We start from the raw sequence: 12,658 nt of genomic DNA, 5'->3' as shown, positions 1-12,658 counted from the left end.
TGGCCAACATGGCAAAACCCCATCTCTACTAAAAAATACAAAAATTAGCTGGGCGTGGTGGCGGGCACCTGTAATCCCAGCTACTCTGGAGACTGAGGCACCAGAATCACTTAAACCAGGGAGGCAGAGGTTGCAGTGAGCCAAAATTGCACCACTGCACTCCAGCCTGGGTGACAGAGTGAGACTCTGTCTCAAAAAAAAATAAAAAATTAGAAAAATAATGATGATAGCTTTTATATTATATTGTTTTCATTCTTCATAACACCAATTTTAAAAATGATTATAACTATTAGAAAATGTAAACTGAACTGATACATTTTTTGAACACCACAATTGTGTTGGCACACAGATATCTTTGTGTGGTTGATTACAATAAAAAGATAGCAAATGGGAAGAAAAATGAAGGATTTATATTCACTGTTGTGTTCATAGCTAATTAGCAAATACACATTCTTATTCTTCTAAAAAAAATACCCTTAAATTTTAAAGGAGAGTACATTGTGTTAGTGATAATGTAATGGGGTCAGGAGAACTACATAGTAACCAGGTTTTCCTATTAATATAGCAATTAATAGTTATTATTATCAGTAACGTTTTGGTCCAAACCATTTAAACATAACATTTTAATATTTACTGAAAATGTAGTTAACTAATGTTACTTCAATCAAGTTCAGTACAAACATGATCCAAGTGAGTTCATTTTAAATTTATTACTGACAGAATGTGTAATAAATTTAAGTTTATGATACAATGTTTGATATAAGCAATATATTCAACTAAATTTTTTAAATGTTCATGGATCATACTAACTAATATGATTCCATATGCACTAATTTAGGAAAAGGAAAAAAGAAAAAAGCCCAGAAAATTAAATAATTATTTATTCATACCTTTATCACAAGATATAATGTATATAAATACCATCCAATTTTATTACCGATAAAAAAAATTATCTGTTTTGTAAATAAAAAAAGTCCTAAAAATGGGTGGATTCTATGATAAGAAGGATAGAAATTGATGGGTATCTCTACTTCTACATTTCATCTTAGGACCTCCTTTACTAGACTTATTAGATTCCATCAAGGACCTACTTAGGACCTACTTTACTAGAAATATTAGATTCCATCAAGTGAAAAATTAATGATCATCAAGCATTTTCTCTGTACTTGAGATAGAGACAGGGCTGCTATATAAATCCTTAAATCTGATAGAACAACTAGGGAAAAGTATATGGCCGAATCATGAACTTTAAAACTGTTTTAAAATGGCATAATACCACAGCTTTGGCATCAAACTAAGTTTAAAAACAAAGATATGTATGCAATTGGGAGACAACTTTACGTAAACAATGTCATCCACCACATTCATATATATCCTAGAATAATACTATGAGTCCCCAAAAGATAAAAGTGGATGTAAAACTACCACCTCGCCAGTGAAAGAAAGTACTTTGCCCCAAAATCAGTGTAAAACAAACACCTTTACAGGCTTTATCTGTCTTCTTGATTTCTATTTGAATTTTTAAATGAAGCTCTTGAACTCCAGAGGAAAAGGGAATAGGAATTTATATGATTACAATAAAAATGATGCTACAGAAACACAAAACCTTCACTACAAAAATGCAGAAAGAGAGGTCACAAATACAATTTAACCTGAGTAGATCAAAAAAAGTTAATATATTAAGAAATGCCAGGAAGTCTAACAGCATGCACCTAAGAAGCATTTTCAGTGACATCTAGATTTGACAATTTCACATCAGTGTTAAACATAAGAAAAAGAGCTACATCCTACAGAAAAAATGATGGTAAAACTCCAGTTACTGAAGTGGGTGTCAGAGATAACTGCGACTTTTCAAAATTCTTTAGTCTTTTTGGTTGTACTTTCCTTGTCTGGTGACTAAAGTATTGGTTAAATTCACCTCTTTGGAAACAATGAAGTTTTGTTATTATGTGGTTCTCTGTTGTATTTTATCTCATGAAGTAAAAACCGTTACACGAGTGGCTCACACCTGTAATCCCAGCACTTTGGGAGGCTGAGGTGGGAGGATTGCTTGAGGCCAGGAGTTCAAGGCTAGCCTGAGCAACATAGTGAGATTCTTGTCTCCACATTTTTTTTTTTAATTAGCAAAGTGTGATAACACACACCTATAGTCCTAGCTGCTTGGGAGGCTGAGGCAGGAGAATTGCTTGAGCCCAGGAACTCGAGGCTGCAGTGAGTTATGATTGTACCACTGCACTTCAGCCTGGGTGACCGAGCAAAACCCTTTCACAAAAACAAAACGAAACAAAAATCCCTTATGTGAAAAATAAATATTGTGTTAGAAGCATCATTCATTTCCTAAGGGTTATGACTATGATAATCAGCATGAACGTTCCACCAGCAGGACTGTTGTGAGTCACCCTCCAGGATAATAAATGTCAGAATGTTGAAACTAATAATATCCTGGGCTGCATGTTTCGTTGCCTAGTTATTCATGCTCCGAGAAAGTAGTCCTTGGGTTACCTCCTTTTGCCTTTTCAGTATCAGCTTCATTCCACTTCAATACCTGTTTTTAAAACATTATTTATTATTTTCTTTTGTTCAGATTCCTTGCTTGCTGGCTTTAGGTCTTAATGAAGTTTGAAATGCTTTTGAGATTAATATTATTTCTTCCTGTTGCAAAATGTAAAATTCTTATACAGGTTCTTGCACTAAGGAGAAATGTAGGATTAAGGGTACTACAAATTTGTATTTTAAAAACGAATGATTAAATGAATAGTCAATAACATCTGAAATTAAAACCTCAGAAAACAAGGCATAACACAAGCAAAGACATTTTCAGCATATCTCAGAGAAAAAGCAGTTATCTGTAGGCTTCAATCACTTGCCCATTGCACAGCCACAATTACTCATCACAGTTTACTTGACATTTCTGAGGAACTAAGGCAATCCACCAGGATTGAATATTATTAAAGGAAGAACCAATTACCCTATTCAAAGGGCTATTTTAACTCATCAAAGGCATACACTGTGATGTTTTATTATCTCCTTTTCCTCAAATAAAAGCAAGTTTGGATTGAGAAAAGAATTGACAAACTACCTCTCCTAAGGGATCCCTGGAAATTTACCTTATAGAGTTCCTACATGTAGGTGTAGATGAGATTTTGTGATTCAAACTCCAGGTTCTGGTTTAATCAATTTCTTTTTCTTAAGTTTAAACTATGCTGTTTATAAATACATTTAAATTTCTATTTCTAGAATCCATTGATTAATATTCATCTGGGTTATAATTTAGCTAGCCACATCAAATATATCTTTGCCCATTAATATATTGTTGTCTATAAGCTGTAACAGGAATTTATTGGTCACAGGAAAATCCTTTTGACCATCTCCATGTGGACTGAAGTAAAGGCACAAATCTTGGCAGGCCTCTCAACCACAGCATATACTGCTGTAGTTATAATACAGCTCACTCAATGTACTTGTTAAGGAATGTGATCCAAAATTATTGCTATTTAATAATCCTATCAAAAGTTCATGCAAAAGTAAACTTATTTATGAAGTATTACCTGACATATATGCAAGCCATCTATTTCTCTGGACTTGTTTTAGTCCATTTTTCACATTGCTATAAAGAACTACCTGAGACTGGGTAATTTATAAAGAAAAGAGGATTAATTGGCTCATGATTCTATGGGCTATCCAGGCTTCCGCTTCTGGGGGGCCTCAGGAAACTTACAATCATAGTGGAAGGTGAAGGGGAAGTAAGCACTTCTTACATGGCTGGAGCAGGAGGAAGAAGATTGAAAGGGAAGGTGCCACACACTTTTAAACAACCAGATCTCATGAGAACTCTGTCACAAGACAACACTAGAGGGATGGTGCTAAACCATTAGAAACTACCCCCATGATAGAATTACCTCCCACCAGGCCCCACCTCCAACACTAGGTATTACAATTCAACATGAGTTTTGGGTGGGGGCACAGATCCAAACCATATCAGGATCAAAGAGCACAAAGTCAAATGACTTCAGGGGTCAAATGCACAAATAAATGAACAAAGTGGTCTGGTATAATTAATGAAGGGAAGAGGGATGAGCAGTATGGTTAACTGATGATGAGCATTCCATGCTTAGAAGCATATTCTTTTTCTTTTTTCAGATATTGTGCAGTCCAAACTTATTCTCATATATAAATTTGGCTTGCCAACTCCCTGTCTTTCTGCATCTAGAGAATTGATTATCTGTCTTAGGTTAAGTTAGTGCTTCAAAGCACTACCTGTAGTCTACTTTTTTGTACCTCCTTACAATTCATATTACTGAATTTGGACCTGACACTATTGTTTTATGAAATTTTTGGGTGAAAATCAGGGGACATTTCTTATTCTTTGTTATACCCTAATTAATTGGCAGCTTTTTTTCTATAAAGCAGTGAGTTTTTCTTTTTAACAAAGGTGCCTTTATGTGCTATTCAAGATATCACAGTGATCAAATCATAATCCACAAGTTCCTCAATTCTGTGCTTATGAGGATTCTTGTTTCAGAAGGACAAATAGAAATCGCTCCCACGTGACTTTCTCTGGCGTTATCATAATGCTCTGTGCCACGAAGGCCGCTTTCCCCTCTAGACATGTGGTAGGATTACATCTCCTAGTGCTCTTGTGATCAGGGTTGACTGTGAGTAGTTCCGGCTAATGAACTTTGAGCAGAAGCAACCTGTGCCACTACCAGTTTGGTACTTTTATGACCAAATGTGAGAACCACCAAAGACTTGGTTTTCCTCTGCTGCTGTGTTACAAGTGAGGATAGCAATGACAACACCATTCCAGGGTCAGCATTTGACTCAAAGTAGACATGCAGTATGAGAGCAAAATAAACCCTTGTTTCTTCAAGCCAGTGAAATTTTGTGGTTGTTTGCTACTTGCATTGTATCCTAGCTTGAATCCTCCCTATGCCAAACCCCTCATGTCATTGGAGGGGTAGATACAGAGAAATCTCATGGTTAGGCAAGCTCCCTGAACATGACTGCTTCTCAGAGCCAAAGTGACTTGGTTCCGTGTTTAATAAACTAGATGACTGACAGCAATAAAATCCAATTTTATATATATATATGTATATATATATATATTCTTATTTGAGATTCAAGAGGCAGGCCTTCTCTATTTCTAATGATAATTTTACAAAAAAGAAAAACTGCATAATTTCTTGGGAAAAAAAAGTATAAGAAATCTACAGAACATATGGTGCTTATATTCCTTTTCCTAAATTATAAAACTTTTTTTAGAATGAAAAAGACTAGGCCTTGCAATAACCTAGCTTGTGTACTCAATTGATCATTTATCAAGCTGGTCTCTTCCTGGATTGTTACATGGCAAGTAAACAATAGTCTCCTGTCTCCTGGCTCATAAACAACTTTAGTATATTTAATACTGCTGTGGGACATACATGGTATTTCAAAGGATAAAATATTTCTCTTATCTTAATAGTTTTGCTTCACCTGAGCAACTAGTTTGTTTTCATCTAGTAAATATAATGACCATTTCTTTTCATATGTTGTCTACTAAGAAGTTGACTGTCAGATTTTAGGATCAAACCTAGCAAATATGGAGGATCTTACAGTATGTATTTTGTGCACTGACATTACTCTTAAATATCAGATGAAATTTATACAGCCTGAAATTTTAAGACACAGAGAGGAATTCCAATTTACATTGTTTACAGTTGTTGATTTGCAGTGGTATCTTAAATGGAAGCAGCTTAATAACTAGGTGATATAGAATAGTAGTTAAGTTCATGAGCTCTGGAACCATATGAGTTATATTCAAATCCTAGTTTTGCAACTTGGTAGCCATGTGGCCTTAAGCAAGTTATTTCACTGCAACTGTTTCCTCATCTTTAAAATAAGGATGATTCCCTCTATTGCTGTGGGGATTAAGTGTTAACCGTATGGACATTACTGTATTAAGAACATTTCCTGGCATATTAGTTAATATAATTATTTCTCTAATAATAAGTGGCCAGTGATTACAAGTCAGTACTCAGGAGTCAACCTAACTGAGAGCCTTTGCCATAAAGAACCCTGTGCTGCATCCTAGCGATACAAAAATGCATAAGGTCTGGCCTTTGTCTTAGCTCATGGAATGTAATAGCCTAAAAGCAGAAGATATATAAGTGGATAATGTCAGTACAGTGAGATAAAATCAATGATACAATGGAGTTATTTGGTATTTGCTATCAATACATATTTTGTTAACATATTAGTATAGACATCTCATCTTCAAATCTTCATGGACATACTAAGTTTTGCATCCTTCTAACCAACGTTTTTGGAAAGTGGAAAGCACTTAAAAATTTCAGGATAGAATAATTAACTGACGGTGGGGCATTCAAGTGGTGCTAGCCAGCAGACATCTTACAGGATCTACCACAAAAATAAATATAATTATAGTTGTAATGAGTGACCTATGAAAAAAGTGGAAGTGGGATGCTGAGATGCATTATTCTGGCCTGGGCATTTGAGGATAGTTTCCCTGAGGAAGTAGCTTACAAGCTGAGACCTGCAGGATGAACAGCAGTTACCCAAAGAAGGAGGGTTCCAGTCAAAAGTAATAGCAAAAAAAAAAAATAATAAATAAATAAATACAAAGCAGCCGAGGCAGAGTGGAGCTTGTCAATTGCTTTCAGGTTTCAAAAACTAAAAGAAGGGAAATATAGCTACTACATAATAAGCAAGTAAGAAACTGGCATAAGGTGGTAATTATTCCTTCCACAGGGAGGTCTTCCCTGGCCACCACCGTCTAACATAGCCCACTTCTCCCAGTCCTTCAGATCATTACCCTCCCACATTTTCTTTACAACACTTCTCTTAAATTATCTTATGTATGTGTTTGCTTTTATTGTATGTTTTTCTAACTTGAGTATAAGCTCCATTAATAACAGAACTTGTCTGTCTTTCTCATCTCTATACCTATAACACCTAACAACAGGACTTGGGTTCATCATTGGCATTCAGTAAATGTTGAATAAAAAACAAAAACGAAAGCTAGGCTTTACGTGAAGGGTTAATATGAATTATTCTGAAGGGCTAATTATGAAGGGCTTTATACCCCTTAAAACAGATTTTGAACGTTAAATTAACAGAAAGCAAATGAAGAATTGTAAGCCTAAAGCAGTGCAATCACATTTGCATTTAAAAATCCCTAACTGTTGTGTCAAGGGTAGAGCTGAGGGACTAGGACACACTGTGGCTTCAGTCAGTGTGATGGCAGTATCGGGAAGAACAGAAATGGATAATCTTGAGAAATGGAAAGAAAACATAATTAACGGGGCTGAATCTTTGAAAAGAGAGAGTGAGAAGCCTCCTAGATTTGGGGATGAACAACTGCAGAGTGGAGTCTCTTAATGAGAAGAGAGGGGAGCTGTGCATATTTGCTGTTGTTGTTTTTTTGTTTGTTTGTTTTTTGGTGGGGGAGGGGATAGTCTGGTAGAGATTCTTAACTCCTTTTTAGTCAAATTAAGTTTGAGATGTGGGAGACAGAGTGCTGTGAAGGAAGAACCTGGATAAAGGGGGCTGTAGTCAGGAAATAGAGATTTGGGGATCATGAGCACAGAAGAGGAACTGAATCCATAGGGATAGATACGATGGATTAGTGAGTCATGTCCCAGTGAGAATAGAAAAGGGCCCAGGCCATCTCCCTAAGCAGCTCAGGAAAAGAAAGAGAATCCACAAAGCCGACGGGGTGGAGTGGAGGGAGGGAAACCCAGAGAACACAGGTCGCAGAAGCCATGGAAAGGGCACCCCCTGAGAAGGAAGCTTTCTTTGGCAGGATGGCTTGGGAGTGGTTTCTGGGACAAAGGTCCCCTGACCAGTGCACCTCATCAGTAAACCTTTAGGTTTTATTTCCATAGACACTTGTATTCAGAGAGTTATACCGAGGAGGGATTCTTCCGGAATATAGAACTAGGGTTCCAGTGGACAATGGGTCTTTTGGGAAGGTGGTCAAGATTGGAACGATACTGCCCAAAAGGGCGACATGCAGGAGGGGGAGCAAAGAAGATAATGACTCTGAATCCATGGGGAGTGTGCTGTGTGTCATGAGTGTGTTGTGAATGCATTGAAGTAAGAACTGCTGTCTTTATTTTAAAGTTACTAGCCCCAAAGTTCCAAACTTCCCACGTCCTGTGTTTGCTGTACTTGGCAGAGAAGCTAGAATGGAGGAGGAGAAACAGACTTGAAATTGGTGAAGGGGGTCGAAGAGATGATGAAGAAAGTAGGCCTTTAGGCTCAATGCTCTCAAGCTGTTCACAATTAGCAGAACCCTGGCAGGCACAAATGATGTTTCCATATATTTGTTGTCACTGAAAACGCTCATTGAATTAATTTGGAAATTATATTTCTGGTGTAATTTCTGTGGTTCATGTCATTATGGATTCAGGATGCTCAAGAATGCACACATACTTTATGAGTCATATTCGTTCAGGAATAATGTGGCTTGAGACAGCATCTTTGAAAGCCATATTACTTGTTCCAGGACTGTATATATTTGGAAGCAGCCAGAAATTTCTGGCCAAATTACAGAATTTATGAGATTTAAATCTATACTTGCAAACAGATGGACATTTGATACAGCAATGGAATAAAGTGAGATGCACTGCTCTTTGCCCAGTGGAGATGATTCTGATCAGTAGAAGTCACACTTAAGATGCAGGAGGAGATGCAGAGTGCTTCCTTGTTGAAATGCTTTGTATGTAAGTTGACACCCTTCCGAGTGTCAAGAAATAAACTCTTTCAAAAAGAAAATCAACCCAATTGAAGGTATTAAGAAAGTGTTCCTCCAGAAAGTGAAGCTCCATATGTCATCTATGATTCAATTTCTCCCCCTACGCCTGTATTTTACCATTTAATGCCTTCATTTATCTGTCCATTCACTCAGCAAATATGTACATGTGACAAACACTGATGTGATGGTGACCAAAACAGAGATGTCATCTGCCCTCAAAGAGTTCACAGTACAAACAGGAAAAAAAAAAAAAAAAACAAGGAATAACAATTCCAGTGCAATGTGTTAGGGTAACACAGCAAGTCAGCACAGGCACCATGGGATTCTGAACTAGATTTGGGCAAAGTCTAGCCTGAGAACTGAAGAACCTGCTGGGAAAGATGAGAAAGAGCTTTTTCCTTACTTTATTTACCACTCCTGCCACTCTAACTTTCCCCCAAATGTTGAGCCACTTATCCTTTAAAACTGCTATCTAAATCTGTTCAAAATTCCCACAGGCTAACGTTTCATAAAAATAGCTACACTAAATATTGAAGATGAAAGAGGAAAGAATACAGAAGATATAAACAGCACAAAGACAGGCAAGTTCTCAAAATGTAGGGTGTTGATCCTTAAGATAATTATGCAATGGGTCCAAAGAAGTAGGGCAAATTAGCTTGAACCCAGCCTGGCATTCTGTTTTCCCAGATCCACATCTTCTTGGAAGTAAGGATACTTATTTTTATAGCAAGGAAACAGACTTGTAGCTAATTGTCCATTTCCAATGAAAGATGGAAAAACATCTTACCTTTCATAAACATAAGTATCTCTCATTTTTATTTCTAATACTTGGCAAATGACAGCATTTTACACATCTAATTGGCTATATAAAATATGAAACAAAATGAATTATCTCATGCTCACTCCACAAAAGGTATGTTTTTGCTGACACTGCTTGCAAGATATGCTTCCTTAACTCTGGAATATATGCACCTGTATATAATAAGAGGGGAAACTAGTACTCAAGCAAATTTTCAACCTTGAGCAATGGACATATACAAAGCTATGGGTTCAGCTACAACCTCAAATCACTGCCCAATTAAACTGAGAGGAGTATGAAAACAGTTGCTTAAAGGTTACTGAATTACTTTTTCCAAGGGACTTAGGTCTGTACAAGTCTATTTCTAGAAAATACGGACCTAGCTTTTCTTTTTACTCTTCTCTTCCTGTCTCTTCCCTCTGTGTTCATTTTTAAAAGTTGTCAGTTTTTTCCACTCTTTTTCTTATCCTTCTCTTCCCTTCTCTACCTTTGAGGTGACAAGACACAGCGAGACCTGTAGGGCTATAGCTGAGCAGGTGTCAGAATCAAGGAGGCTGGCTGGGGCTGGTGGAACCAAAGTCAAGGATGCTACCAGATTGCCAGATCCTAAGGAACAGGATGAATAGTTAGTTAGGACCAAGGCCAGTGGGACCACTGGGGGATGGGACCAGGAGCAAGGAACCAAATGGGGCCAATGGTGGCCAAATAGAAGCCTCCAGCCATAATCCTCCCAACAGGAAGGCCAAATGCAACAACTATCTGCACACAAAAAGCACCTTCATAAGAACCAAAAATGAGGTGAATGATCACAATATCCGGTTCTACCATTATATTAAGGTGCTGAGGCTGAAAAGATGGTTGGCAGAATTGAGATGTTAGTCACAAATACGGTGAATGATCAAGTACATGTTGAGGATAATGGGAGTCAAGTTATCCACTTTTAGAGAAAAATTTTGCATATATAGAAAGGGTATAGGCTAAAGGGAACCCTGTGGTGTTGAGTTAGATTTAGAGATATAATGTAAGCTCATGTTTGATGGATAGATGGATAGATAGAGATGATAGAGAAATTTACACAGGTGCTACATTTTATGCGTGTGTGTGTGAATATATGTGTGTGTGTGTGATTGCTAGCTCTGTCCACTATGAGAGCCTAGAAACGATACCACTTAGGGAGATGTGAGTACACCCAGTGCCCAGATCTTGGTTTCTAAAAACCAATCTTCACTACAGAAGAGGTCTTGAGAGAAAGGGCTGACTCAAAGACAAGAACAGGAAAAGTACAAGATGAATCTGGAGTATCTTGTGCCAGCAAGTGAGGAAATGCTCAAATAATGAGGGCGACTTTTCAAATGGATATATTTGCTAACATCTAGGGGCTTCTAATGGCCCAATCCAGGATAATGTGAGCATCAAAATAAATAATGATGTTAACGTATTACATCACTTGGAAGAAAATAGTTATCCATAAGTTTATACACATATAAATAAACAAATGAATAAACAGATAAATGTAGAAGACAGGAATTTTTCTTACAGTAGAATGCTAATTGATAAATGTAGATGAATAAGGAAATTAGAAAATCACCACTGAGTAACCATCGTTGTAATAATTGCTTCAGGCAAAAATCATCAACGAATGTTAAATCTAGTGTGTGAAGATTTAAAGAGTAACAGAATACTTATATAGCTTCAAAATATTCCATGCATGGGAAGATTAGCAATTTTATAATAGACCAACCTAGCAGACATTACTTTCATCAATTGATCAACATTGTGTGCCTCCTGATATGATGCACTGTGGAGGACAGGGAATCACTGGTAAGGAATTCCTACTAAAAATCCATCATCTGAATGTAAATGAGGAAACATCAGGCAAACTTTAGAAAATAACTGGCCTGTACTCATCAAAAGTAACAATGCCACAAAAAAGCAAGGAGAGACAGATAATGTACCACACTGAAAACTAAAGAGATATGACAACAAAATGCAGCACATGATCCTGCATTAAATCATGGGCTGGAAAACAAATAACAAAAAAAGTCTGTTTTTTAAATTAAAAAGGGCATTCTTGAGACAACTGGCGAAATGGGAGGGATTTAAGGATTAGGTGGTAGGATTTTATCAATGTTGTAAATGTTAAATTTCTGATTTTGTTAAGTGTATGGTGTTATGCCTACAAATTACACTCAAATAGTTTGAGGGAATATATATATATATATATGTGCGTGTATGTATGTATATATATATATATTCCCTCAAACTATTTGAGTTTATATATATATATACACACATACATAATAATATATATATACACTCACATACACACACAACAATAAATGTAGTTAAATATTAACAACTGGAGAAGCTGATAGTCCTTATTACTATTTTTTTTTTCTTTGAGACGGAATTCTACTCTTTCACTTCGGTTGGAGTGAAGTGGCGGGATCTCGGCTCACTGCAACCTCTGCCCCCTGGGTTCAAGCAATTCTCCTGCCTCAGCCTCCCGAGTAGCTGGGATTATAGGCGCCCGCCACCACACTCGGCTAATTTTTGTATTTTTAAAACAGATGGAGTTTCACAGTGTTGGCTAGGCTGGTCTCGAACTCTTGACCTCAGGTGATCCACCCGCCTTGGCATACCAAAATTCTAAAATTACAGGCGTGAGCCACCGAGCCTGGCCCCTTTGTACTATTCTTATAACATGTCTTTATAAAAGTTAAACATATTTCAAAATAGATAGCAAATAACCATATATTATTTATAAATGCAATGAAAGAAAAATAACAGAATTAATAAATACAATTTTAAAAGTTTTTTAAAATTGATGAAAATATGGAACTAAAAAGCCAACAGCATTATCTGTATTTCAATGTTCATACTTTTCAAGCACTGTACTATTCTGAAGGTAAAATGATATTTCATCTTATGTTTCCTTTCATCGTATTTGGGCTATTGCCTAAATTTGAAAAAAATGAACAAAATACTCATAATTATTACATAAAATGTACAAAAATGACTATCTGAAAAATTCAAGAAAAAACTGTCATTTTCTTTATTTTTTAAAACATATATAAATGACGTAATTTAGAATCAGAAAA

At 36.5% G+C, this 12,658-nt stretch overlaps 1 protein-coding gene across 3 annotated transcripts in view; it reads left to right on the top strand.

Moving 5' to 3' along the window:
* GLRA3 (glycine receptor alpha 3) overlaps positions 1-12,658 on the top strand; it is a 186,760-nt gene that overhangs the window by 151,014 nt on the left and 23,088 nt on the right. The gene's annotated exons all lie outside the window — the stretch shown is intronic.

Source organism: Symphalangus syndactylus, chromosome 4 (genome assembly GCF_028878055.3).
Source record: "Symphalangus syndactylus isolate Jambi chromosome 4, NHGRI_mSymSyn1-v2.1_pri, whole genome shotgun sequence".
Taxonomy (NCBI): Eukaryota; Metazoa; Chordata; class Mammalia; order Primates; family Hylobatidae; genus Symphalangus; species Symphalangus syndactylus.
This window is presented reverse-complemented; position numbering and strand designations above follow the sequence as displayed.